The following is a 27,702-nucleotide window of genomic DNA, read 5'->3' as shown; positions in this document are numbered from 1 at the left end:
TTGGACATATAATTAACATTCCGAATTTTGAAATTTTGAAACTTATACTTATAAAAATGTTGCGTAGTTTTTTAATTTTGCAATAGTAATTTAATATTTAATCAATCGTTATTTCAATTAATTATAACTAATGGTTACTTTATGGTATTCAGATTTTTATTTGGGACGTGTATTCAGTTATTTTTAACATCTCATATTTGACTATTTAATTTTTTTAAAATTTATACAGGTTTAGGCGAGCAATTAGCACGTATTACTTCACGAATTCCCGACAAATTTGATAAAGTTCATTTTTTAACCGAATCTTAAACGGCATAACAGTATAAGTATAAAAAATTTAAACGAGTTTGAATTTCAAAAATGCATAATGAATGAATATCATATTCGACCCATTATCATCCCTAACTAAATACTCCCTCCGTCCCACTGTAAGTGATACCTTTTTTTGGGCACGGAAATTAAGAAAAATGTATTTTGTGTGTAGGTGAAAAAGTGTTTAAAGGGAAAAAAAATTTACCCAAAAAAAAAGAGTCTCATTTATAATGGAATGTCCAAAATAGAAAGAGTCTCACATACAGTGGGACGAAAGGAGTACACCATAATAATAATAAAAATACAAACTAAATACTCTCTTTGTCCCATGAATCTTGACACGTCGGGTTTCGGCACGAGAATTAAGGAGTTGTAGATTAGTGTTTTAAATGTGTAATTAACAAAGTATAAAAGTGATAAAGTAAGAGAGCGAAAGTAATAAAAGTGATAAAGTAAGAGAGAGAAGATAATAGTTATTACCTTATTTGGAAATGTATCAAGATTTATGGGACAATAAAAAAAAATACATGTCAAGATTCGTGGAAATGATGAAGTACAAGAATATGAAAAAAGCGAGGAAAGTAGAAGAATCTAGCTAGCATAACATAATTCGACATATAATTGTTCTTAAAAAAACGACCTATTAATATCCAATCAAAACCACATACATGATACTTGATACATGCCTAGGCCAATGAAAGATCGATACAAAATTATGCCTCTTGGAGAATCTCGAATAATACGCTTTATTTTTGTGGAGGCTATTAACGTTCAAATCTACTAGCTAGTGATTCAGATTTGCTACAAACACATAAGCAATAACAATAGTCAAATATGTTCTCTTCAATCTTTAAAAAAAAAAAAAAAAAACAATAGTCAAATATATGATGGAATAAAATTCGTTATATTTTTGGGAGGGAGTGAATTATTTATATTGTGTTGCAAAACAGAATGTATATAAATAAATAAAATAAAAGGCCGGTAATTGATGTAAGTTGAAAATTGGCAAAGCGTGATGGCATGAGTGCATGATGATTGCAAAAATCACCCATCATAATACTAAAAAACACAAAAAGCCACCGACAAAAATAATGAATTCCACTTGGCCTCCATTTTAATTATTTCCAATTTTACTTTTTCATCCTGTGTCTAATTCTTGATAAATTGCATATTAGAAAATGGGAGATTTGACTAGATATAGCCTCACATTGTGGGGGACAACTCTTTAAAACATAGGATCCAAAGCTTTTTGAAGTAGATTTTAGAAGAAGCCACATATGTTATTGGGTGAGAACAAGCAACAAAAAGTTGCCCCATTATAAGCTTTGACAAAAAAAGGAGAAGAAAAAAAAAACTCTCTCTCCCTCTTATGTATGGCAGTGTATGCATATAGATGAACAAAATAATAAGAGCGAAATACTTGTTTGTGAGCGCACACATGTATATATTTTAACTTATTGCAATAGACAGCCACACGAAAAAGACAATCTGTCCGTATTATATATTAAATTTTTTGTACAACAAATTCAACTTTAAATTGATTAAATGGGATTTGGGAGTTGTCACATTCAGTATCGTTAGATCCCCATGGAATTAATAGATGATTGGTATATATAGAGAGAGTGGTACCACTCTTGCTCTTGCACAAGAATAACATGCATTTCACAGAAAGAGACCATATATAGCTTCAAATTGTGATTTTGTTTGGGTCGATCGCCTACAACCACACTTTGGCATCTCACATGCACTTTGTATTGCTCATTTTTAATTACCTCAATTAATTTACTCATGTAATTAACATCTTCGAATATATATATATATAGAGAGGAAGGTTATGCTATAATACATTATGAGACTATTACTCTCATTTAGTCTATGTCTACGTTAATTTTTTGTTTTATAAATTTATTTTGATTCTAATATCTCAAAAAATACTATTGACAAATGGAACAAACTAAGTGTCATATACTATTTTTAGAAAGTGTCATTATAAATGGAACAAACTAAAAAGGAAAGTTTGCCAAAATAAGTGTGATGGAAGGATTAAAATTTAATTAGAATCCAAAATTTGTGACCTTCTTATGCTAATCAAAACCTATGTTTTTTGGCACATCGATATATCATATACTTTCAATACTGAGAAATTCTAAAATATGGATTTATTTTGCTTAAAATGAATTTAGACATCTGCATGTATAACCCGAAGATGATGATAATAATGATAATAATAATAATAATAATAATAATAAGTTGATATTTGACATAATTAAATGACATTTAAATCCGAAAACTATAGAAACAATATGATGGGGCCTACATGCATTCCATGGGCCGGCGGTCCCTCCACATGAATTTCAGTGCTGGACAAGTTGCATATAAACACACAGTATTTGTGTGGTAGGAATCGTCATATTATTTAATTCATGATTATATGATCAGATTGCATAATGACAAACCAATAATGCATGGACGTATGTATGTCATTCCCCATATAATATATACCACATCGCATATATTTATTAGATTCCACAAGGAATTTCGAGATACTACATATCTTGTGATACCGTTTTATAAATTAAATTATACAATTGAACATGGAAGAATTATTTTTATTATTTAAAAGGATATTTTCAATGTATAACTCGCTTTCACAATTCTTGATATCTAAAAAGTAAAAACAGACTTTTACAACTTATATAGTTGTGTTTTTTAAGTACTATATTCAAGTTATGTTTTTTTACAAATAACAAATCAAATCGTGTTGATTTGTGTATTTCTGTCGTTTGTCATTGATGTATCATGTGGAGAATACTTAGCATGACGCTAGACTCATAAGAAAATGATGAGGAGTAAAGTATGCGTATATTTGAGACGCAGCAGAGGTTGATGGTCAGAGTTGAAATCAAGCAGAAGAGGATCGTCACAATTAGTATTTTCTAAAGAGTTAACATCCAGTAAAAGTATTCGCGAACCATCATTTGGATCTCTGCTCAGTAAGCGATCAGTCCTGCCCGTTTTAGCTCTGCACAACAGATAAAATCCGACAAATCGATGACACATTCGATAGCTATCTCTACAAGACTTTCTCTCTAACTAACCTAGTGATCCTACGGAGGTGTTAAATGACTTCTATGCCCCTCTTGTATATCTAGGGTTGTCGATCGGTTCGGGTTCGATTATTCGTACCTGAATTTTCGGTTACCCAAACCCAAAATTGCCATATTTCACTAACCGTTCCCGAACCGTTTTAGGTGTTCGGTTACCCAATAACCGCTTCGATTACCTGATTCGGTTATTTGGGTATCCGAAATACCCATTTAAAAAATTAAAATTTAAATAATTTGCTAGATAGAGGATTTGAACCTTAGTCTCTAAAAAATACACAAAGCAACTTATCCACTAGACTAAAGCTCATTCTTATGCCTTAAATATATCATAATTTTATTTTAGCTAAAAATCGATTTTAAAAAAATTAATTAATTAATTAATGAGTCAATAATTAAAATATATATAATATAATATTAAATAATTTTCGATTATTTCGGTTAATCTGTTTCGGTTATTGGGTTAATCGATACCCGAAATTTCTCTAAAAATGATACCCGAAACCGAACTAATAACCAAAAAATTCGGTTATTGGATACCCAAATCCAGGAATTTCGGTTCAATTAACGGATTATCCAAAACCCGATAACCAATTAGACAGCCCTATGTATATCCCTATAAATAAGAATCTCGCCTATTTGTAAGGAGGCGAAAAACATGGAATACAACACTTTTTCTCTCTTTCTCTACGTCATTGTTTAAGTCTATCAATAATCATTGCATCACATGTAAAACATCTTACCTTAATCTATAAAACACGATTAATGAACACATCAGAAAACAATTTAGAAATTGATAGCCAAATTAAAATGTAAATTAAACAAGAATAACAAATTCATAGGAGTATTATATCAACTCACCGCTAAAATAGCAACACACGCGTCCAAATTCGTCAGTCGTCTCTACTGCCAACTCAATTCCTTTTTAGCCCTTACATATTTATATATACATATGTAGAGGAAAGTTCAATACAAAATGTAAATATTATTAGAAAGGAGAAACAATCCCAACCATTAAAATAGTTCAATCAAGCGGTCAATAGTTAAGAATAAATTTAATATTAAAATTTTGATTAACATATCAATAATTATGATGAACATGTCAATAATTTTGATTAACGGACGTATTTGTTGAAAATCTCGCTCTTCAGAATTTGAATCCCAAACAAAAAATGATTGTTTAATAAAATTATTAGTATGCTCATTAAAATCATTAATACGTTCAACATTTCTAAATTTCGCAAAAAATTAATTTCTACATAGAATCTAACCATATATATAAGAACCATTTACAGTCCTTAGATTATCAAAATTTACGGTTGATTCATTACCTTATTGTATGAATTCATGTTCCTGAGTTCGAATCTCATAGGTAGCGAAAATTTTATTTTTCACAATTCAGACATTTACACATAGAATTCATACGTGTTCTACATAGAATTCGTATATTTTAGTTAGTTCGTATTTTATATGTTAAGAAATGTTTATATCGTAGCCTCTCCTATATATATATATATATATATATATATATATATATATATATATATATTGAGAGAGAGAGAGAGAAGGGATCAATAGATAAGCTAAATATTCGAGAGAAGCAGAGAAGCTGAATAAGTCAATAGTTTTACTGAATACGGCAACAATTTTACTGAACGGAATAAATGTGCGTGTTATTCACATCTATTCATGCGGTCTCTTGATTTATTCAACTTCTCTGCTTCTCTCGAATATTTAGCTTCTCTATTGATCCTTTCCATATATATATATATATATATATATATATATATATATATATATAGGGGGCCGCTCCAATGAGACCCCCTAATTTTAGTGAGATCTAGGGCACGATCTGGTGCGTTTATTTTATCAATCTTATGGCTGATATTGTATCTGGAGGGTGATTTTTTTTCGCACGGTTCGAATCCTGGAGGGAGCAGAATATTTTTAATTTTGTTATTCATCAGTATATACTGCATTGTTCATCAGTATATACGGTCCTGTTCATCAGTATATATGTCTTATTCATTACGAATTTTTAAAATTTTATTTTTCATCAGTATATACATCTTGTTCATTAGATATACGTTTTGTTCATTAGTATTATATGTCTTATTCATTGTCCTAGTGTTACACGAAAAATAGGGGGTCTCACTGGAGCGCGCCCCTATATATATATATATATATATATATATATATATATATATATGTATAGGGTAGGGTTAATATAAAATCCCTCTTAAGATGAAAACTAGGAACCAATTTAAAGCCATTGATTTAAATAAAATAGAGGGCTGAGATTAAACTACAAATTGTTCGCTATTATTTTCACCACGCCGCAAGTATACAGTGTAGTTGCAACATAGGGAAGCAAGGTCGTATTCCACAAGGATTAGTAGTCAAATTCTAGTGATTACCTTAAGTCATTATGCTAGAGCTATTTAGACTAAACAAGGAGGTGAGTGGTTTGATTAACTAACAAATTCAAAGACAAAATAAGAACAATCAAATAAAGTGGATTAATTAAGTGATGAAGGTGGTTTAGGGATTAGGCAACGATGGATTAGCAATGGACTTCAATTAGCTCAATATTAGTCTTGATATTTCTATTTATCTAGAGTGATCTCCCCACTAGTTCTAGCCCCCTCCCGGACGACTAAAACTGTAGATTACGGGTCATAGTTGCCGTCCCCGGTCAACTTCTAACCTATAACTCCCAAGAGCACAAATGATCGGTAAACTCTCACCCAACTCTCAACCTCCCGGTTTATTGAGTCAATATGTTTCAAGCTCCTAATCTATTATGATTATCCTCTCCCGATTCAAATCACAAATTAGAAATGCATAGAAAGTGGCCAACAATCCATACAAGAATTAAAGCTAGGGCTTGAAAAGATAATAACAAGGAAATAATCAATACATATATTAAGCATAATAATCAATCCATCACATCATCCATGAGCCTAATCCCCAAACCAATGGGGGATTTTATCCAAACATGTTCACAAACAACAAACCAAAATCAAAGAAATACATAAATGAAAGAGAGAGTAAGAAGTGACAAATCCTATTAATGAGCTTTCTTCAATCTTCTCTCCTCTTCAATGCCTTCAATCTTGGTAAAAGATGTGGTAATGGAGGCTAGGGTTTGGTGTGAATGAATTGGGGAAGATGGAAATGGGTGAGTATGAGGTTGGGGATGATGAATAATGTGAGGAAAAGGGGAAAAATGGGGGTTAAGGGCTGAAAAACGCGACTCCGCTCTTTTCCCGCGGTCATGGCCCGCGCCCGTGGTGCTCAAACGTGGGCAAAACTCAGGGAACCCGCGGTCCCGCCCCGCGGCCGCGGGTGGTGACCGCGGTACACCCCTGGAATTGGGAACAGCTGACCTGCGGTCACCACCCGCGACCCCCCAAACTTAAAGTGTTGTTTGTCCCCAAACGACGAAGAGAAGAGAAATAAAAGTAAACAAACATGTGAGCATGAATTGGTGTCATTTCAAGGGCTTCAAATTTTACAAAAAATCTTTCAAAAGTGCATCACAAGTAGAAATGCATTCCAAGAAGTCACAAGTGATAATGAGTTCAATATTATAACCTCCAAGCTTGAATCCTAACAAAGTGGATGTTTCAATGACGCACTCAACTCTCAAGTGTTTAGAATGGACGTGTTTGCACTCAAATTGAAACAAATATGCAATCTACCATAAGCTTGCCATTTATCCTAACTCTCTATACTTCAATGTGTTACAAATAAAGATCAAAAAGGGCTTCTATTTAGGTTGCAATGAGAGCTCTTTGGTGAGGTGAGGTGTTTATAGGCAAAGTGACTCATATCCCATACAATTCCCAAATTGAATATGTCATATTCACCATTGTTCTTATCAATCAAAAACCAAAATCCCCACATTTCTTCTTTTCACTCTTAGTGATACTTATCATGATATGATTCAAAAGGCAAATCACTCCCATTTATGCTCTTTTATTCACATTCATTTTCATTTCTTTTTCTTTCTAAGCTCATAGGGGACTAGTGATTTTCACTCAATCAAAGCTTGATAAGCAATTTCAATCATTTCCCAAACCTTTTCATCAAAGCAATCACTAACAATCTAAGTTCTACCCATCATTGGTTAATTCAAAGAAAAGTTATAAGGCACAAAAGTGGGTAAACTATGATCATATGAGAATTTGGACAAGATTTGGGTTAAGTGGTTTGCAAAGATGGCCTTCAATCATCTCAACATTCATAACACATCTACTTTTATTTTTTTGAGAGAGGACTTATGGCAAGTTCTAGAGATTAACGAACATGTTCAATTGATTTACACTCAAGAATGAAATGAGATTGTGATAATATGACAATCAATGGCTCAAATCTTACAAGCTCATTATCAAGTTCTTGGAGGCAAAACATTTAACTCACTTGTCACAAGTTCAAACTTTTCATGCATAATCCACAAGTGATACACACAATTTTTCCAAGAAACAATTCATATCATAAGCCCAATGACATTCAATCAACATCACAAAGTTTGATACAATTATCCCAAGCAAAACAAAAACAAAAATATCAACCCAACTAACTCTTAAGCTTTCATTTATTCAACAATAACAAAAACAAGACAACAATACTAAAACAAACAAAAACAAGTAAAGCAAAAGATAGATGAGACAACTAATCCATCTCTCCCCTCCCCCCAAACTTATTTCACACAAAGTGAAAATGAGTTTGGAAGAAAAGAGAAGGAGAAGTTGTCTCGGACTCACAAGGAAGGTGGAGGCTTAGGCGGTGGCCATTTTTCATCAAATTTGTATGCTCCATCCGTTGCCACCCAAAAATATGGTGGCTTAACAATCTTTGAGACATCCCGGGCGTCATGGTAATCTCGTTCACCATCTAGAGTACCACCACACTCAAACAATTCTTTATTAGACAAATCAAAGTGAAAATCAAAAGATGAAGATAAATAAAAGTGAAAGAAGCAAGCCTTCATAGAATCGTCCGTGTCGAGGTAAGGATCGACAAAAATTTTGACTTTGCATTCTTTAAAGCTTGTGAAGTCTTCATCTTTTTGGAATTGTAGAGGTTGCATTGGAAAAGTTGGGCTCTCGACTTCAAGGAATTTGGAGAATTGATCCTCATCTTCTTCAACTTCTTGAGGCTCTTCACTTAGCATTGGCATTGGTTCCTCATACAAGGTTCCATTTTGTAGGCTAATGGCCATGCACACATCATCAATTCGCTTTTGATTTTCCATAGTGGTAGCCAAAGACCTTCTTTGCTCTTCTAGCATAACATCCGAGTTTGCTATACTTTTTTCTATCCAAGCTTGTGTAGCTATGAAGCATTGTAGAAGATCGTCTCTAACATTCGGTTTCTCCTCTTGATAGTACCGATTTCCCCCTTGAAAGCTTTCTTTAGTGAAATAAGAATTTTCATAATTCCAACTATTGAAATGGTCCTCATACTCCAATGGTGATTGCCACTCCATGGCATTGCACCCCATGTCATAATACTCGTCATAAGAAGGTGTGGGTTGGAAGGCTTCTTGAATAAATGGTTGCCTACAATTTCTTTTTGCTTCTAAAACTCGCAACTTAAGTTGCATCATCGCCAATTGTAGTTCGAGTTGCTCAACCAACTCATTCCTTCCATCATCCATTTAATATTTTTGGTGTTGTGTAACAATTTTCTTTTTCATCACCCTACCAACCAACAAAACAACGAGTCAAAACAAACATCTTAAGATAGAAAACAAAAATAAATCAAGTAAAATGTCTAAAGTAGTTAAGCACAATGATTCAAAATATCACAAACAATCAAACTAAACTAATCCCCGGCAACGGCGCCAAAAACTTGTTCGCTATTATTTTCACCACGCCGCAAGTATACAGTGTAGTTGCAACATAGGGAAGCAAGGTCGTATTCCACAAGGATTAGTAGTCAAATTCTAGTGATTACCTTAAGTCATTATGCTAGAGCTATTTAGACTAAACAAGGAGGTGAGTGGTTTGATTAACTAACAAATTCAAAGACAAAATAAGAACAATCAAATAAAGTGGATTAATTAAGTGATGAAGGTGGTTTAGGGATTAGGCAACGATGGATTAGCAATGGACTTCAATTAGCTCAATATTAGTCTTGATATTTCTATTTATCTAGAGTGATCTCCCCACTAGTTCTAGCCCCCTCCCGGACGACTAAAACTGTAGATTACGGGTCATAGTTGCCGTCCCCGGTCAACTTCTAACCTATAACTCCCAAGAGCACAAATGATCGGTAAACTCTCACCCAACTCTCAACCTCCCGGTTTATTGAGTCAATATGTTTCAAGCTCCTAATCTATTATGATTATCCTCTCCCGATTCAAATCACAAATTAGAAATGCATAGAAAGTGGCCAACAATCCATACAAGAATTAAAGCTAGGGCTTGAAAAGATAATAACAAGGAAATAATCAATACATATATTAAGCATAATAATCAATCCATCACATCATCCATGAGCCTAATCCCCAAACCAATGGGGGATTTTATCCAAACATGTTCACAAACAACAAACCAAAATCAAAGAAATACATAAATGAAAGAGAGAGTAAGAAGTGACAAATCCTATTAATGAGCTTTCTTCAATCTTCTCTCCTCTTCAATGCCTTCAATCTTGGTAAAAGATGTGGTAATGGAGGCTAGGGTTTGGTGTGAATGAATTGGGGAAGATGGAAATGGGTGAGTATGAGGTTGGGGATGATGAATAATGTGAGGAAAAGGGGAAAAATGGGGGTTAAGGGCTGAAAAACGCGACTCCGCTCTTTTCCCGCGGTCATGGCCCGCGCCCGTGGTGCTCAAACGTGGGCAAAACTCAGGGAACCCGCGGTCCCGCCCCGCGGCCGCGGGTGGTGACCGCGGTACACCCCTGGAATTGGGAACAGCTGACCTGCGGTCACCACCCGCGACCCCCCAAACTTAAAGTGTTGTTTGTCCCCAAACGACGAAGAGAAGAGAAATAAAAGTAAACAAACATGTGAGCATGAATTGGTGTCATTTCAAGGGCTTCAAATTTTACAAAAAATCTTTCAAAAGTGCATCACAAGTAGAAATGCATTCCAAGAAGTCACAAGTGATAATGAGTTCAATATTATAACCTCCAAGCTTGAATCCTAACAAAGTGGATGTTTCAATGACGCACTCAACTCTCAAGTGTTTAGAATGGACGTGTTTGCACTCAAATTGAAACAAATATGCAATCTACCATAAGCTTGCCATTTATCCTAACTCTCTATACTTCAATGTGTTACAAATAAAGATCAAAAAGGGCTTCTATTTAGGTTGCAATGAGAGCTCTTTGGTGAGGTGAGGTGTTTATAGGCAAAGTGACTCATATCCCATACAATTCCCAAATTGAATATGTCATATTCACCATTGTTCTTATCAATCAAAAACCAAAATCCCCACATTTCTTCTTTTCACTCTTAGTGATACTTATCATGATATGATTCAAAAGGCAAATCACTCCCATTTATGCTCTTTTATTCACATTCATTTTCATTTCTTTTTCTTTCTAAGCTCATAGGGGACTAGTGATTTTCACTCAATCAAAGCTTGATAAGCAATTTCAATCATTTCCCAAACCTTTTCATCAAAGCAATCACTAACAATCTAAGTTCTACCCATCATTGGTTAATTCAAAGAAAAGTTATAAGGCACAAAAGTGGGTAAACTATGATCATATGAGAATTTGGACAAGATTTGGGTTAAGTGGTTTGCAAAGATGGCCTTCAATCATCTCAACATTCATAACACATCTACTTTTATTTTTTTGAGAGAGGACTTATGGCAAGTTCTAGAGATTAACGAACATGTTCAATTGATTTACACTCAAGAATGAAATGAGATTGTGATAATATGACAATCAATGGCTCAAATCTTACAAGCTCATTATCAAGTTCTTGGAGGCAAAACATTTAACTCACTTGTCACAAGTTCAAACTTTTCATGCATAATCCACAAGTGATACACACAATTTTTCCAAGAAACAATTCATATCATAAGCCCAATGACATTCAATCAACATCACAAAGTTTGATACAATTATCCCAAGCAAAACAAAAACAAAAATATCAACCCAACTAACTCTTAAGCTTTCATTTATTCAACAATAACAAAAACAAGACAACAATACTAAAACAAACAAAAACAAGTAAAGCAAAAGATAGATGAGACAACTAATCCATCTCTCCCCTCCCCCCAAACTTATTTCACACAAAGTGAAAATGAGTTTGGAAGAAAAGAGAAGGAGAAGTTGTCTCGGACTCACAAGGAAGGTGGAGGCTTAGGCGGTGGCCATTTTTCATCAAATTTGTATGCTCCATCCGTTGCCACCCAAAAATATGGTGGCTTAACAATCTTTGAGACATCCCGGGCGTCATGGTAATCTCGTTCACCATCTAGAGTACCACCACACTCAAACAATTCTTTATTAGACAAATCAAAGTGAAAATCAAAAGATGAAGATAAATAAAAGTGAAAGAAGCAAGCCTTCATAGAATCGTCCGTGTCGAGGTAAGGATCGACAAAAATTTTGACTTTGCATTCTTTAAAGCTTGTGAAGTCTTCATCTTTTTGGAATTGTAGAGGTTGCATTGGAAAAGTTGGGCTCTCGACTTCAAGGAATTTGGAGAATTGATCCTCATCTTCTTCAACTTCTTGAGGCTCTTCACTTAGCATTGGCATTGGTTCCTCATACAAGGTTCCATTTTGTAGGCTAATGGCCATGCACACATCATCAATTCGCTTTTGATTTTCCATAGTGGTAGCCAAAGACCTTCTTTGCTCTTCTAGCATAACATCCGAGTTTGCTATACTTTTTTCTATCCAAGCTTGTGTAGCTATGAAGCATTGTAGAAGATCGTCTCTAACATTCGGTTTCTCCTCTTGATAGTACCGATTTCCCCCTTGAAAGCTTTCTTTAGTGAAATAAGAATTTTCATAATTCCAACTATTGAAATGGTCCTCATACTCCAATGGTGATTGCCACTCCATGGCATTGCACCCCATGTCATAATACTCGTCATAAGAAGGTGTGGGTTGGAAGGCTTCTTGAATAAATGGTTGCCTACAATTTCTTTTTGCTTCTAAAACTCGCAACTTAAGTTGCATCATCGCCAATTGTAGTTCGAGTTGCTCAACCAACTCATTCCTTCCATCATCCATTTAATATTTTTGGTGTTGTGTAACAATTTTCTTTTTCATCACCCTACCAACCAACAAAACAACGAGTCAAAACAAACATCTTAAGATAGAAAACAAAAATAAATCAAGTAAAATGTCTAAAGTAGTTAAGCACAATGATTCAAAATATCACAAACAATCAAACTAAACTAATCCCCGGCAACGGCGCCAAAAACTTGTTCGCTATTATTTTCACCACGCCGCAAGTATACAGTGTAGTTGCAACATAGGGAAGCAAGGTCGTATTCCACAAGGATTAGTAGTCAAATTCTAGTGATTACCTTAAGTCATTATGCTAGAGCTATTTAGACTAAACAAGGAGGTGAGTGGTTTGATTAACTAACAAATTCAAAGACAAAATAAGAACAATCAAATAAAGTGGATTAATTAAGTGATGAAGGTGGTTTAGGGATTAGGCAACGATGGATTAGCAATGGACTTCAATTAGCTCAATATTAGTCTTGATATTTCTATTTATCTAGAGTGATCTCCCCACTAGTTCTAGCCCCCTCCCGGACGACTAAAACTGTAGATTACGGGTCATAGTTGCCGTCCCCGGTCAACTTCTAACCTATAACTCCCAAGAGCACAAATGATCGGTAAACTCTCACCCAACTCTCAACCTCCCGGTTTATTGAGTCAATATGTTTCAAGCTCCTAATCTATTATGATTATCCTCTCCCGATTCAAATCACAAATTAGAAATGCATAGAAAGTGGCCAACAATCCATACAAGAATTAAAGCTAGGGCTTGAAAAGATAATAACAAGGAAATAATCAATACATATATTAAGCATAATAATCAATCCATCACATCATCCATGAGCCTAATCCCCAAACCAATGGGGGATTTTATCCAAACATGTTCACAAACAACAAACCAAAATCAAAGAAATACATAAATGAAAGAGAGAGTAAGAAGTGACAAATCCTATTAATGAGCTTTCTTCAATCTTCTCTCCTCTTCAATGCCTTCAATCTTGGTAAAAGATGTGGTAATGGAGGCTAGGGTTTGGTGTGAATGAATTGGGGAAGATGGAAATGGGTGAGTATGAGGTTGGGGATGATGAATAATGTGAGGAAAAGGGGAAAAATGGGGGTTAAGGGCTGAAAAACGCGACTCCGCTCTTTTCCCGCGGTCATGGCCCGCGCCCGTGGTGCTCAAACGTGGGCAAAACTCAGGGAACCCGCGGTCCCGCCCCGCGGCCGCGGGTGGTGACCGCGGTACACCCCTGGAATTGGGAACAGCTGACCTGCGGTCACCACCCGCGACCCCCCAAACTTAAAGTGTTGTTTGTCCCCAAACGACGAAGAGAAGAGAAATAAAAGTAAACAAACATGTGAGCATGAATTGGTGTCATTTCAAGGGCTTCAAATTTTACAAAAAATCTTTCAAAAGTGCATCACAAGTAGAAATGCATTCCAAGAAGTCACAAGTGATAATGAGTTCAATATTATAACCTCCAAGCTTGAATCCTAACAAAGTGGATGTTTCAATGACGCACTCAACTCTCAAGTGTTTAGAATGGACGTGTTTGCACTCAAATTGAAACAAATATGCAATCTACCATAAGCTTGCCATTTATCCTAACTCTCTATACTTCAATGTGTTACAAATAAAGATCAAAAAGGGCTTCTATTTAGGTTGCAATGAGAGCTCTTTGGTGAGGTGAGGTGTTTATAGGCAAAGTGACTCATATCCCATACAATTCCCAAATTGAATATGTCATATTCACCATTGTTCTTATCAATCAAAAACCAAAATCCCCACATTTCTTCTTTTCACTCTTAGTGATACTTATCATGATATGATTCAAAAGGCAAATCACTCCCATTTATGCTCTTTTATTCACATTCATTTTCATTTCTTTTTCTTTCTAAGCTCATAGGGGACTAGTGATTTTCACTCAATCAAAGCTTGATAAGCAATTTCAATCATTTCCCAAACCTTTTCATCAAAGCAATCACTAACAATCTAAGTTCTACCCATCATTGGTTAATTCAAAGAAAAGTTATAAGGCACAAAAGTGGGTAAACTATGATCATATGAGAATTTGGACAAGATTTGGGTTAAGTGGTTTGCAAAGATGGCCTTCAATCATCTCAACATTCATAACACATCTACTTTTATTTTTTTGAGAGAGGACTTATGGCAAGTTCTAGAGATTAACGAACATGTTCAATTGATTTACACTCAAGAATGAAATGAGATTGTGATAATATGACAATCAATGGCTCAAATCTTACAAGCTCATTATCAAGTTCTTGGAGGCAAAACATTTAACTCACTTGTCACAAGTTCAAACTTTTCATGCATAATCCACAAGTGATACACACAATTTTTCCAAGAAACAATTCATATCATAAGCCCAATGACATTCAATCAACATCACAAAGTTTGATACAATTATCCCAAGCAAAACAAAAACAAAAATATCAACCCAACTAACTCTTAAGCTTTCATTTATTCAACAATAACAAAAACAAGACAACAATACTAAAACAAACAAAAACAAGTAAAGCAAAAGATAGATGAGACAACTAATCCATCTCTCCCCTCCCCCCAAACTTATTTCACACAAAGTGAAAATGAGTTTGGAAGAAAAGAGAAGGAGAAGTTGTCTCGGACTCACAAGGAAGGTGGAGGCTTAGGCGGTGGCCATTTTTCATCAAATTTGTATGCTCCATCCGTTGCCACCCAAAAATATGGTGGCTTAACAATCTTTGAGACATCCCGGGCGTCATGGTAATCTCGTTCACCATCTAGAGTACCACCACACTCAAACAATTCTTTATTAGACAAATCAAAGTGAAAATCAAAAGATGAAGATAAATAAAAGTGAAAGAAGCAAGCCTTCATAGAATCGTCCGTGTCGAGGTAAGGATCGACAAAAATTTTGACTTTGCATTCTTTAAAGCTTGTGAAGTCTTCATCTTTTTGGAATTGTAGAGGTTGCATTGGAAAAGTTGGGCTCTCGACTTCAAGGAATTTGGAGAATTGATCCTCATCTTCTTCAACTTCTTGAGGCTCTTCACTTAGCATTGGCATTGGTTCCTCATACAAGGTTCCATTTTGTAGGCTAATGGCCATGCACACATCATCAATTCGCTTTTGATTTTCCATAGTGGTAGCCAAAGACCTTCTTTGCTCTTCTAGCATAACATCCGAGTTTGCTATACTTTTTTCTATCCAAGCTTGTGTAGCTATGAAGCATTGTAGAAGATCGTCTCTAACATTCGGTTTCTCCTCTTGATAGTACCGATTTCCCCCTTGAAAGCTTTCTTTAGTGAAATAAGAATTTTCATAATTCCAACTATTGAAATGGTCCTCATACTCCAATGGTGATTGCCACTCCATGGCATTGCACCCCATGTCATAATACTCGTCATAAGAAGGTGTGGGTTGGAAGGCTTCTTGAATAAATGGTTGCCTACAATTTCTTTTTGCTTCTAAAACTCGCAACTTAAGTTGCATCATCGCCAATTGTAGTTCGAGTTGCTCAACCAACTCATTCCTTCCATCATCCATTTAATATTTTTGGTGTTGTGTAACAATTTTCTTTTTCATCACCCTACCAACCAACAAAACAACGAGTCAAAACAAACATCTTAAGATAGAAAACAAAAATAAATCAAGTAAAATGTCTAAAGTAGTTAAGCACAATGATTCAAAATATCACAAACAATCAAACTAAACTAATCCCCGGCAACGGCGCCAAAAACTTGTTCGCTATTATTTTCACCACGCCGCAAGTATACAGTGTAGTTGCAACATAGGGAAGCAAGGTCGTATTCCACAAGGATTAGTAGTCAAATTCTAGTGATTACCTTAAGTCATTATGCTAGAGCTATTTAGACTAAACAAGGAGGTGAGTGGTTTGATTAACTAACAAATTCAAAGACAAAATAAGAACAATCAAATAAAGTGGATTAATTAAGTGATGAAGGTGGTTTAGGGATTAGGCAACGATGGATTAGCAATGGACTTCAATTAGCTCAATATTAGTCTTGATATTTCTATTTATCTAGAGTGATCTCCCCACTAGTTCTAGCCCCCTCCCGGACGACTAAAACTGTAGATTACGGGTCATAGTTGCCGTCCCCGGTCAACTTCTAACCTATAACTCCCAAGAGCACAAATGATCGGTAAACTCTCACCCAACTCTCAACCTCCCGGTTTATTGAGTCAATATGTTTCAAGCTCCTAATCTATTATGATTATCCTCTCCCGATTCAAATCACAAATTAGAAATGCATAGAAAGTGGCCAACAATCCATACAAGAATTAAAGCTAGGGCTTGAAAAGATAATAACAAGGAAATAATCAATACATATATTAAGCATAATAATCAATCCATCACATCATCCATGAGCCTAATCCCCAAACCAATGGGGGATTTTATCCAAACATGTTCACAAACAACAAACCAAAATCAAAGAAATACATAAATGAAAGAGAGAGTAAGAAGTGACAAATCCTATTAATGAGCTTTCTTCAATCTTCTCTCCTCTTCAATGCCTTCAATCTTGGTAAAAGATGTGGTAATGGAGGCTAGGGTTTGGTGTGAATGAATTGGGGAAGATGGAAATGGGTGAGTATGAGGTTGGGGATGATGAATAATGTGAGGAAAAGGGGAAAAATGGGGGTTAAGGGCTGAAAAACGCGACTCCGCTCTTTTCCCGCGGTCATGGCCCGCGCCCGTGGTGCTCAAACGTGGGCAAAACTCAGGGAACCCGCGGTCCCGCCCCGCGGCCGCGGGTGGTGACCGCGGTACACCCCTGGAATTGGGAACAGCTGACCCGCGGTCACCACCCGCGGGTGGTGACCGCGGGGTACTGGGCGTTTTGCACAGTCCGCTCGTTTTGCTCCGTTCTCCCTCGTCCGGACTCGGATTTGGTCGCCGTTTGCGCTCACGGATTCCTCTCGAGACGTACTTCAATCTCATATCTTCAAAATGGTCCAATTAATCCTTTATTTTTCCTGAAATTACTCCAAAACTACACCAAGATATCAAATCTTCATAAAACTAAATATTCGGGCACAAACAAGCATTCACAAGCAAAACATGAAGGGAAATGACAACAAAACATGTGGAATTGAGGTATGAAAACCATGTTTGTCACAAATGCACAATTTCGATTGCATAGATGCACATTTTCAATTGCATAGATGCACAATTTCGATTTGCTTGAGTATTTTGCATTGTTGGTTTCAATTGTATAAATTGCATGTTTTTTAAGTGCACGGTAAAATATAATAGATGCACAGTTTCTTTTGTTGACTAAATCCTAACCATTAGATCTAATATTTAAAAGGTCAAGATTAGGTTCCTAGTTCTCATTTTAACAGAGGTTTTTATGTATGTATATATATATATATATATATATGTATGTATATATGGAAGGGCTAAAGTAAAAACAACTCTTAAAATAAAAACTACAAACCAACAAAAATGTATGAATTTTATGTAGAACACGTATGAATCCACTGTATAAAAGTATGAATTGCAAAAAATAATTTTTTTGCTACCTATGAGATTCGAACTCAGGACCATGAATACATCCAACAAGGTGATGAATCAACCGTAGATCTTGATGATCTAAGGCTGAAAATGGTTCCTATTTTATACAATAAAATGTGTTTTTATTATAGCCCACTACAATGAAAACACTTCTTAAAATATAAATAGAGGAAACTAATAAACAAATACCAAAAAATAAAAAAGATAACTTTTTTAGCTCCTCTTTAAAACTAACTCTTTTGTATACCAAAATCTGTGAAAGGACTAAAATACCCCTTACGGTGCCCACCACTTGAAGCCAAAGTCAAACCCGTGTCCACGATGGCGGACACGATGGCGACGATCGTGGACACGACCGTCGTCCATCGTGATCACGATGGTGTCGCCGACCATCGTGTACACGCGAGCCGTCGTGTCCAACGTGGGCACGATGGTGGACACGACCATCGTGCCCATCGTGGGCACGCGAGCCATCGTGCCCACCCCGTCCATCGTGTTCACCTCGGACGACGCCCCCATCGTGCCCACGCCGGACGACGAGGCCCCCGACGTGCCCACCCCGCGAGCGCGCAGTCGTGCCCACGACGGTCGAGGCCAATTGCCCGTGGGCACGATGGCCACGACGGGCCGAGGGGACGATGGAAGCTCACGATAAATGGCTCGAACGTGGTCACGACGCCGTGAACTCCGGAATGTCATTAATGAAGTGCAGATTTGGTGAATCTTTTCGGTTGAGACTAGGAATAACTTTTGTGATGAAGAGGTTGTTGGTGATAATAATTGTGGAAGCTTGTAGTTGTTGTAAGAACGAAAGAAATCCAAAACCACGAATTAAAACCAAAGAACGAAACAAAAAGAACCACGAATTAAAACCTAAACCCTAATCAAAGAAATCCAAAGATCAACCATAAAGAAAGAAGAAAACAACAAGAGGCGACGTTCCTTCGTTCATCTCGCTTCATATAAAGGTATGTATGTTTTGTTCCTCCGTCTACTACTCACAAGCATGAAATATGAAAAAAAAACGTGAAAAAACATTCTAAAAACGGCTTTTATGATTGTTTCGTTGTTTGAACGTTTTGATCTCATGGAAGTATATATGTTGATCATGAATATTGTTTATTTTGTTTCAAATAGGTCACACATTAGAGTTTATGTTTCGACGTCATGTTATTAGGGTTTAGGGTTTAGCCCACATATTCGAAGCACACCATCGTCATCACGATGGCACTCACGATCGTGGCCACGATCGTGAGTGCCATCGTGATCATGATGGTGTGCTGCGATCGTGGGGTTGACAATCCATGTTTTAAGGTACTTTTAATGGTTTTCTGACTGTTTATATTACATTTTGTTAATTTCAGATGTCGGGGCGACGTATTATGATACATCATGGCGGTCGTTGGGAGCGATCAACATATATAGATGGGGAATTCTTTGTTGCGTATATCGATTCCGGTACAATTAATCGTGCTAACCTCGTGGATCTTATTAGAGAGGGTTTGGGAGATCGAAATGAGACCGAATATACGTTATGGTACGTCACAAACATCAATGGTATTAAAGCAAAAGTTCTATTGAGGGGAGATATGGAGTTGCTTCGATGGTTAGCAGATCCTAGAGAGGATCCAGAAGTTTATGTGATTGAGAAAGGCGGTTCTTCCGGCCCCGATAGTAATGTGAGCCGCAACACTATGAGAGGATGTACCTCGGCTGTACATCTTGATCAAAGAATGCCGTATCATGAGGAAGATGATGAAGAGGTATTCGATGAGGATTATGAGGAAGATGAAGCAGAGTCTACATCTGAAGACGATGTGGAAGATCGTCGCAATGAGTTGCGACATTTTTCATCGGATTATCAGACTGCAAGCTATGTTGAGCATGAACATGGCTCGCGCGATTGGGATATTCCATTTCCGCACATTGAAAGTATATTACAGTTGGGGTGGGAAGAGTATCATCCAATAGCCTACGGACTGCTCGAGGTAGGGGCCATATTTCGATCCAAAGTAGAGTTGAGGATAGCTATAGGAATTTATCATTTGGAGCACTATCTAGAGTTTGCAACCGATCGTTCTACAGATTCTCGTGCAGTGTACATATGCAAGAGTGGTAGGAAGAACTGCACTTTTAGATTATGTGCAGTAGAGGCTGCAACTCTTTGGAGAATTACTAAGTTGACATTGGATCACACATGTCAGGCGGATTTGAATCGTGCTACTACAGCACGGTCTGTGAGTGGCGAGGTGGCTGCATATTATTTTGCCAAAAAATTAATCGATGAGAAGGTTGTTTTGAGGCCAAAGGAGATGATTGCTGAGATGCGTAGTAAGTATGGCGTTCAAATGCTATATTGCTTCGCAGTCAGAACTAGGCAGCAGGCGATAGAGAGAACGTATGGTGACTTCAATATGTCATATGTGAGGCTTCCATCGTATCTTTATCTATTGAAACAACGTAATCCAGGGACTGTTTATGATTTGCAGACGACTCGTGAGGGAGTGTTCTGCCACATGTTTGTTGCCCTCGGGCAAAGTATTCGGGCTTTTGAGCAGTATCTTCGACCGATGATTGTAATAGACGGAACCCACTTGAAGGGAAAGAACAGAGGAGTGTTATTTGTTGCTGTGACAAAGGATGGGAACGATCAAGTGTTTCCTCTAGCAATTGGCCTCGGACCAATAGAGAACGATGAGTCGTGGACTTATTTTCTCTACAATCTACGGCGGTGTTACAATCCTCCAGAAGATTTATTAATTGTGAGTGACCAACATAAAAGCATTCGGAATGCAGTTCAAGCCGTGTATCCAAATGCATTCCATGGACTGTGTTATCACCATCTGTTGAAGAATCTAACGCCCTATGGGAAGACAGTGGCCACGGTCTTCTATGAAGCAGCATATTCTTATCGTCACGAAGTGTTCGAAAAAAAATTTTCATTGTTGCACGACGCTAGTCCGGATGGAGCTCACCGACGACTTTCTCAAATTGGACCGGAGAGGTGGGCTAGGTCAAAGTGTCCGGTGCAACGCTATGGATTTATGACGTCTAATGCAGCGGAATCGTTTAACTCTCGGTTGTGGTGGGCTAGGCGTTTACCAGTGTGCTCTTTACTTGAATCGTTTCGCACACTTTTGGAGGATTGGTTTGACGAGCGACGTACATCGTCTGAATCGAGAGATCATGTGTTAACGGTGTCTACGTTCAACAAGCTATCTAATATTGTGCAAGCAAGTCTCTCTCTTACTGTTCGAGCCACCACCGGACTTGTGTATAAAGTTGAAGAGGATGATCAACAATATCAAGTCGATCTTCAGAATTGGACTTGTGAGTGTCGAGAGTTTGATGAGGATAAAATTCCATGCAAGCATGCGGTTGCCGCTATAAGGTATGTAAAATTTATTTACTTTTTAATTACATTTTAATTTGTTTTTAAGCCGAAATTATATTGTTTTATTAGGTGGGCGGGCAATGGTTTGAATGTGTACGATTTCGTACACAAATATTTCAAACAATATGAGTTGACACAAACTTATGCCGAACATGTTAGTCCAATACCACATCCGAGTGAATGGAATGTGCCAGGAGATGTCTTATCAATCTATTGTAGTCCGCCCGATCCGGAGACTCTACGTCAGTCTGGGCGTCCAAAGATGAGTCGTACTCGGTCAACAGTTGAAGGACTACCCTCACGACGGCGTCAAGTGTGCTCTAGGTGTAATGGAACGGGACACAATAGAAAAAAATGCACAATATCTATCTCTGTGGGTGGGGTGGATTTGAATGTTCCATTTCAAGAAGCAGAGTTTGAGGAAACTTCTCAGGATCCTTCTCATGCCACAGATGAACCATCTCATGATACGGAGGAAGCACAAACCGGATTATAAAAGTGGTAATCTTTTTCAGCTTGGTCCGGGGCAATCCCAACAGTGTCTATGTAGTAAGACAATGCGCCATACGTGTATGAGCCCCATGGAAAGGCATCCCAACGCTCAAAATCCTCAACTAATGTCCATGCCCAATCCTCGATCACTGGATTATCCCGACATAGGAGGAATAGATAGTACACCAAAAGATTGGCAGCCTTCAAATAGTCTTCCACATCCTTGCCAAGGCTCTTCTCATTGAATCTCTTGCGCAACACATGCACCTTCGTGGATACACCATTGAAGAATCGATTGAATATACCATTCCGTGGAGGCTTGTGTTTTACATATGGATCAAAATCACTGTTGCCAAAGTGAAGTCCCGTGACAAGGGCATACTCCGTCGGCCTAAATCGAATGGTCTGTCCACCAACTTGAAACCAAGACTCGTCACATGGTATATCGCTACCTTTCAATTGACGAGCTAGCAAGTGATGTAGAGCATTACTTGCACTATGGTTTCTCTTGATATCAATCAACCGTCCTACTACGCCTTCTTTAAATCTCTCTAGAGCCAACGGACCGCCTTTATCAAGTAAAACACTCTTGACCTCCTTCAATATATCGGTCCTCATATAAAGATTAACTCCACGGGTCACGTAGATCAATGTAGGCCTTTTCCAATCACAATTAATCTACAAAATCAATGTATTAAAAACAAATTAGAAAGATAATCATGTATTTGAAACAAATAATACAACAATAATAAAAAAAAAACGAAGCGGGGTAGGCGGACTGTCGAGATCACGATGGGAGGCTCCCGTCGTGACCACGATGGACGCCATCGTGGGCCATCGTCGTGACCTCGACGGCGCCATCGTGCCCACGATGGGGAGCCTGCCATCGTGAATCCGACGACGAGACCCCCGTCGTGCCTACCCCGCCCCAAACCCCCGTTGTGCCCACCCCGCCCCAAGCCCCCGTCGTGACCACGATGGACGCCATCGTGGGCCATCGTCGTGACCTCGACGGCGCCATCGTGCCCACGATGGGGAGCCTGCCATCGTGAATCCGACGATGAGACCCACGTCGTGCCTACCCCGCCACAAGCCCCCTTCGTGCCCACCCCGCCTCAGGCCCCTGTCGTCGTGCCCACCCTGCCCCAACCCCCGTCGTGTCCATCCACGATCGTTCCCCCAATTTCAGCCGAAAAATTCACAAAAAACACCAAAATTCTCAAGTTGTTTTCAACAAATCTCAACAAACTCTAGCTATTTACCAACTAAACATGATTCTCAAAGCATTATAACACATATACATGCATTTAACAATGAATTTAGGCTCCAATTTTTCAAGGGAGGCAAAATTGGGCGAAAATTAGGGCTCACTCACCGGAGGAGTAGGATGTGCGAGACGCTCCTCCTCTTCGGAGCTTGTCGCCGACACCGAGTCGTCGTCGTTCCGGTCGCAGTCGCCCATCTCGACGTCGTGCCTGGAATTCGATCGTGAGGTGGCGCCGGTCGTGAGCGTGTCGTGAGTTGGGAGAGAGAGAGAATTTGAATTTGGGGGTGGAGGGAGGAGAGAGGAGGGGCCGATGACTTCTCTTTTTTTTTTTTTTTTTTTGCTTTTCTTTAATGATATAATGTAAGGGTCTTTTAGTCTTTTAACTGATTTTGGTATACAAAAGAGTTGTTTTTAAGTTGAGGCTAAAAGAGTTATCTTTTTTAATTTTTGGTATTTAAAAACTCCGGCCCCATATAAATATAAACGTTTTTTTAATGTACGAATTTTATCCAACATGGTTATGAATTGTGAAAAATAATTTTTTGTTACCTTTGGGATTCGAACCCAAGACCACGAATTCATCCAACAGGGTTACGGATCAACTGTAGATCTTGATGATCTAAGGGCTGAAAATTGTTTATATTTTATATTTTAAGAAGTGTTTTTATTTTAGCCCTCCCCTATATATATATATATATATATATATATGTATATATATGTTTGTGTACGAGCTTTTGTGTATATACTACTCCTTCCGTCCCTGAAATAAGTTATTCTTTTTCCTTTTTGGGACGTCCACCAAATAAGTTCATCTTTCTTTCTTTCCATTTTTGGATAACTACGCCACCACTAATAATACTTTATTTATTTTTATTTTTCACTTTTTCACCACTCTCAATACTAATTATAACATTTTTTTTTTCACTTTTTCACCACTACCAATACTAATTATAACATATTTTTCTCCACTATCAATACATTTTACCATTTTTTCTTAAAATATGTGCCGTCCCATAGAGAAACTTATTTTGGGACGGAGGGAGTATATACATATTTTGAAATGGCATCACGTACATTGGCAGAGGCAGATGCAGAAATATATCTTGAAAGAGATAAAGTCAAAAAAAATTAACTAGGATGCTAGAATAAAAAATTCTCAAAAAGATATAAAACTATATGGTATAAAAAGTACATATATAATCATAAAAAATAAAAAAATAAAAATATTGAGCGCAAGAAATTAAGAAATTGAAGTGTGTGGAGGATAAAATAAGCGCGGCCAACGAGGAAACGACATGCGGCTTGGAATAATAGGATCCATATCTAGGACTAGGGCACACGAATTTTGGGGTGTGATTTATATATAGATTTGCATAATTCACGTGATTTGATATTTGTATGAAATATTCCCCGTGAACAAAATTGACCACACCATCGCCATTGCCATTGCCAACTACTATTTCATTGCTCATTTATATCTACCTTTTTTTTGAGAGGACCTTTTCGACTTTAATCTATTCCAATTAGTTATCATGTTTTCTCCAATTCACAATATTTTCAACTTCGGATCCAACATTGAATCGCTTATTTGATTAAGTTGTTGGGTTATCGGTTGAAATAGTCGAACGATTTTGAAAAAAACGACTGACCTGTAAATATTTGATTTTTTTCATGTATATGATTTGTTTAAATTACATATAACTATCCGCACTATAAATTTATATACAATCTTATAATTGGTTGATTATACTAAATCAATAATAAATCTATAAATTAACATATATCTATAATAATCATATGTTATTTATTACTATTTATAAGATATTTCGAAAATAGTAAATGTGATTATAATAATCAGCACATTTGAAATTTTTGTTTTTGAAAATTAATTTTATGAAATGTTGAATTAAAATTAAACATTTTAAAATGAAACAATGGCTCTATTCAACATACAACATCAAATTTTGTCCACCATTTGAAAAAACATAAATTTTAGTCATTTATTGTATGTCATGACTATTCTACCCTTCTCCATCTCTCCCCTCTCTTTCTCATCTCTGATCCCTCTCTCTCTCTCTCCAGAAACGGCAGGTTGTGCGGCCTTTCGGCTTTCGATCTCCTCGGGTAGAACTCGCAGCTGAAACCGACGATGATGAGCCGACCGTCGGGGAGGATGTGGTTGGTGGCGTACCAGCAGCGCAGGGCGAGGGCGGGGTTGATCTCCTGCCAGTCGCAGGAGGCGTCAGCGGTAGCGTAGGGCTTGTAGAGTCTGGCGGCGCGATCGCCGTAGTTGTAGCCGCCGGTCTGGAGGACGGCGGCGGAGGAGCACCAGGTGTCGGCAGATCTGATCTGATCTGTAGGCGACGGCGGCAGATCTGATCTGATGAGGCGGCGGTGGATCTAATCTGATCGTTGAGCCGCCTCCTCCATCGGCAGATCTGATCTCCGCTTCCTTCGATTTCAACCATCGACAGATCTGATCTGATCTGATCTGATCTGTGCTACACGTATGGCACTTATGGCACTATTAGTGCCATGAGTGCACATTTCCCCCTAGGGTTTAGATATTCCATTCAGGGTTTAGATTATCCATTTGGGATTTAGATGTTTCATTTAGGGTTTAGATTATCCCTTTAGGGTTTAGATGTTCTATTTAGAGTTTAAATGATGTTGTTGTTTCTGTATTTGTGCTGCACGTATGGCACTTATGGCACTATTAGTGCCATAAGTGCCAACGGAAATCCAAAATAAAACCAAAGTACAATCTTGGCACTTATGGCACTAATAGTGCCATAAGTGTCTAACCCGACCCGGCACGCGACCCGCGTGCCTGATCCTACCCGATCCGCCTCATTAAGGGTAAAAACGTCCAAATCAATAAAAATGGCCAATTTTTGTGTTTTTTCAATGTGTGGCCATAAATTGTATTTTATGCTTCATTTTGGCTACTTCAAAATTTTACTCTTTTAAAATTATACTAATGTGTCATATTTAATTTTTTGTTTCCAATTATATATATATATATATATATATACATACATACATACATACATACATACACACACACACACACACACTCCACCCGTATCATAAAAACATAAACATTTTGTCATTTTGGGTTGTCTCACAAAAACATAAACATTTTTATACTACTTACCTCATCACAATCTTTTTACTTTTTATCTCTACTTTATATAAAGTGAGACCTTTTTTCGACTCACAATACACGTTTATCTAATATTTATTAAAATACGTGTTATTTACAAATGTTCATATTTTTATAAGACAGAAAAAATATTAATCTTAACTATAACTAGAGGTGGTCTCCTGTGCACCCGGGTGCAAAATGACACTAACACTTACACTAAATGACATTAACATTATCTTGAAATGACACTAACACTATTTTGTTTTACAAATGACACTATCATGTTATATAAATAACACTGTCGCGAAATGACACTAATATTATATTGAAATGACATTAACATTAAATAAATGACATTGTACACCCGGGTGCACAGGAGAATTTGTGCTATAACTATTACCGTGCATTCTACCGATGACAAATATAATTTGAATAAATTACTAATAAGGCAGGTTAAATCAAATTTTAAAATTTATGTACATTGTCACAACCGAAAATGAAAAGAACTATTCATCGATATGTTTTTAAATTCGGACCGAACAGGAAAAAAAAATGAAATGAATTTTAATATTTTCGGTTAATTCAGTTGTTATTCAATTTTAAGATAGTTTGCTCGCTCCTTGAAATTGCTTTAGTTTTGACATGGTCCACTTGTCAACATTTTTCAATTATGATTGAAAAAATAAAAACTACTTATTTGAATGTCCAATAAAGATAGTGATAATGACATAAACAATGGATAAAAGAGAATCAAGAAAAGATGAGTGATGCAAATGAGAAAAACAGGAAAAGAAAGAGGCAATAATGGCAGTCCAACATGCAGGATTATGAGTGATTAGCAAAGAATAATTAGGGTGGCGTCACTCTTAATTATATGAAATGATGGTTGGTGTCGATATGCTTATCTTATCTACTTAAAAAATTTCCAAAAAAAGAGAGTCAAGAAAGTAGAAACCCCACACATATATTTAATTGCAATAAAACAAACGCCATTTCAATTTCAATATTGAAATTTTGTAAACATTAATTTAAGAATTTTGGACCATCAATTAAGATATCTCCAAATAATGATGCTGATTGCTGGGGCACCTCGTTTTTTTTGTCGTGATTTGAGGTTAATAAATAATAATGGCCGTGCTTAAATATATAAAAATTAGAATAGATAATTGCCCTTTGGCATCATACGCGACCGAATTATTCTGCACGAAAATTAAAATACTTAAAAACAGTAAT

At 37.0% G+C, this 27,702-nt stretch overlaps 1 protein-coding gene across 2 annotated transcripts in view; it reads left to right on the top strand.

Annotated features, from left to right (window-relative positions):
* LOC131001622 (H/ACA ribonucleoprotein complex subunit 4) overlaps nt 1-27,702 on the top strand; it is an 806,367-nt gene that overhangs the window by 595,992 nt on the left and 182,673 nt on the right. The gene's annotated exons all lie outside the window — the stretch shown is intronic.

Source organism: Salvia miltiorrhiza, chromosome 1, assembly GCF_028751815.1.
Source record: "Salvia miltiorrhiza cultivar Shanhuang (shh) chromosome 1, IMPLAD_Smil_shh, whole genome shotgun sequence".
Taxonomy (NCBI): Eukaryota; Viridiplantae; Streptophyta; class Magnoliopsida; order Lamiales; family Lamiaceae; genus Salvia; species Salvia miltiorrhiza.
This window is presented reverse-complemented; position numbering and strand designations above follow the sequence as displayed.